The 3,461-nt window shown below is 44.1% G+C and overlaps 1 pseudogene; it reads left to right on the top strand.

The window, feature by feature from the left end:
* Positions 1 to 2,434: 2,434 nt before the first annotated feature.
* On the top strand, positions 2,435 to 3,461 carry LOC102146541 (small ribosomal subunit protein uS2-like; annotated as a pseudogene).

Raw genomic sequence — 3,461 nt, forward strand, 5'->3', positions numbered from 1 at the left:
GACTCAGCCTCCTGAGTAGCTGGCATTACAGGTGCCCACCATCATGCCCGGCTAATTTTTTTTGTATTTTTAGTACAGACAGGGTTTCACCATGTTGATCAGGCTGGTCTTGAACTCTTGTCCTCAAGTGATCCACCTGCCTCGGCCTCCCAAAGTTCTGGGATTACAAGCATAAGCCACTGCACCCAGCCTACATTTAAATCTTTAATCCATTTTGGGGTTTGTTTGTTTGGGTTTTTTTGAGACAGAGTTTCATTATTTTTGCCCAGGCTGGAGTGCAATGGCATGGTCTTGGCTCACTGCAACATCTGCCTCCCGGACTCAAGTGATTCTCCTGCCTCAGCCTCCTGAGTAGCTGGGATTCCAGGCAGATGCCACATGCCTGGCTGATTTTGTATTTTTAGTAGAGATGGGGTTTCTCCATGTTGGTGAGGCTGGTCTTGAACTCCCGATTTCAGGTGATCCACCCACCTCGGCCTCCCAAAGTGCTGGGATTATAGGCGTGAGCCACCGTGCCTGGCATTTTTTTTTTTTTTAATATGGTGAGAGACAGGGGTCTAGTTTTATTTTTTCACATACAAATACTAAGTTTTCCAGCACCATTTATTGAAAAGACTGCCCCTTCCCCAATAAATGTTCTTGGCATCTTTGTTGAAACTAAGCTAACTACAAGTATGTGGATTTATTTTTGGGCTCTCTTTTCTGTCCCATTCATCTATGTGCCTGTTTTTGTGCCAGTGCCATGCTGTTTTGTTACTATAGCTCTGTAATATAGTTTGAAGTCCAGTAGTGTGATGCCTCCAATTTTGTTCTTTTTGCTCATGATTGCTTTGGCCATTCAGGGCTTTTTGTGGTTCCATAGAAATTTTAAGATTGTTGTTTTTCTATTTCTGTGAATAGTGTCATTAATATTTTGATAGGGATGGTATTAAATCTGTAGATCACTTTTAGTAGTATGGTCATTTTCACAATATTCTTCCAAGAATATTGGAAACATGAATATGGGATATCTTTCCATTTTTGAGTGTGTCCTTTTCAATTTCTTTCATCAGTGTTTTATAGTTTTCCTGTAGTTTATAGAGAAAGGTCTTTAGCTTTCACCTTCTTTGTTAAATTTATTCCTATGAATTTTTTTTGGTAGCTATTATAAGTTAGATTGCTTTCTTGATTCCTTCTTCTGCTTGCTCACCGTTGATGTATAAAAGTGCTACTGATTTTTGTATGTTGATTTTGTATCCTGTAACGTTACTAATTTTTTTTTTTTTAATCAATTCTAAGAGTTTTTGGTGGAACTTTTAGGGTTTTCTATATATAAGACCATGTCATTTGCAACAGGGACAATTTGACTTTGACATTCTCCCTCCCAACTTGGATGCCCTTTATTTCTTTCTCTTGCCTGATTTCTCTGGCTAGGCAATTATCTTCTTTTTTTTTTTTTTTTTTTTTTTTGAGATGGAGTCTCACTCTGTTGCTCAAGCTGGAGTGCAATGGCGCAATCTCGGCTCACTGCAAGCTCCGCCTCCCGGGTTCAAGTGATTCTCCTGCCTCAGCCTCCTGAGTAGCTGGGACTACAGGTGAGTGCCACCAGCCCAGCTAATTTTTTGTATTTTTAGTAGAGACGTGGTTTCACCGTGTTAGCCAGGATGGTCTCAAACTCCTGACCTCGTGATCCACCTGCCTCAGCCTCCCAAAGTGCTGGGATTACAGGTCTGAGCCACTGTGCCCAGCTTATCTTTTCAAAATATTGAAATAATAAGATAAAAATTGTATATATTTACCTACATAGTTACCATTTTCAATGCTCTTTGTTCCTTTAGGTAGATTTATATTGCCAACGTTCTTTCTGCCTAAAAGATTTCCTTTAGTATTTTCTGTAATGTGGATATGCTGGTGAGTCCTTTCAGCTTTTTAATATCTAAAAAGGTCTCTATTTTGTCTTTTTTTTTTTTTTTTTTGTGACGGAGTCTCACTCTGTCACCCAAGCTGGAGTGCAGTGGCTGGATCTCAGCTCACTGTAAGCTCCGCCTCCCAGGTTTACGCCATTCTCCTGCCTCAGCCTCCCAAGTAGCTGGGACTACAGGCACCTGCTACCTCGCCCGGCTAGTTTTTTGTATATTTTAGTAGAGATGGGGTTTCACCGTGTTAGCCAGGATGGTCTCGATTGCCTGACCTCGTGATCCGCCCGTCTCGGCCTCCCAAAGTGTTGGGATTACAGGCTTGAGCCACCGCACCCGGTCTTTTGGCTTCATTTTTAAGATATATTTATTTATTTAGAGATGGGGTCTAACTATGTTGCCCAGGCTGAACTCAAATTCCTGGGCTCAAGTGATCCTCCTACGTCAGCCTCCTGGATAGCTGGGACTACAGGCATGCACAACCATGCCTGGCTTAAAAGATATCTTAATACACAATTTTAGGCTTTTCTGTGCTACCTACAGAGGGGTCCATACGGCGTTATTGTGGATTCCCGTCGTAACTTAAAGTGAAACTTCCACAATGTCCGGAGCCCTTGATGTCCTGCAAATGAAGGAGGAGGATGTCCTTAAGTTCCTTGCAGCAGGAACCCACTTAGGTGGCACCAATCTTGACTTCCAGATGGAACAATACATCTATAAAATGAAAAGTGATGGCATCTACATCATAAATCTGAAGAGGACCTGGGAGAAGCTTCTGCTGGCAGCTCGTGCCATTGTTGTCATTGAAAACCCTGCTGATGTCAGTGTTATATCTTCCAGGAATACTGGCCAGAGGACCGTGCTGAAGTTTGCTGCCGCCACTGGAGCCACTCCAGTTGCTGGCCGCTTCACTCCTGGAACCTTCACTAACCAGATCCAGGCAGCCTTCCAGGAGCCACGGCTTCTTGTGGTTACCAACCCCAGGGCTGACCACCAGCCTCTCATGGAGGCATCTTATGTTAACCTACCTACCGTTGCTCTGTGTAACACAGATTCTCCTCTGCACTATGTGGACATTGCCATTCCATGCAACAACAAGGGAGCTCACTCAGTGGGTTTGATGTGGCGGATGCTGGCTCAGGAAGTTCTGCACATGCATGGCACCATTTCCCGTGAACACCCGTGGGAGGTCATGCCTGAGCTCTACTTCTACAGAGATGCTGAAGAGATTGAAAAAGAAAAGCAGGCTGCTGCTGAAAAGGCAGTGACCAAGGAGGAATTTCAGGGTGAACAGACTGTGCCAGCTCCTGAGTTCTCCGCTACTCAGCCTGAGGGTGCACACTGGTCTGAGGTGGCAGGTGACCTCTGTGCCTATTCAGCAGCTCCCTACTGAAGACTGGAGTGCTCAGCCTGCCACGGGAGACTGGTGAGCACCTCCCACTGCTCAGGCCACTGAATGGGTAGGAGCAACCACTGAATGGTCTTAAGCTGTTCTTGCATGGGCTCTTAAGTAACATGGAAAAATGGTTGATGGAAAATAAACATCAGTTTCTAAAAAAAAAAAAA

The sequence above is a fragment of the Macaca fascicularis genome, chromosome 12, assembly GCF_037993035.2.
Source record: "Macaca fascicularis isolate 582-1 chromosome 12, T2T-MFA8v1.1".
Taxonomy (NCBI): Eukaryota; Metazoa; Chordata; class Mammalia; order Primates; family Cercopithecidae; genus Macaca; species Macaca fascicularis.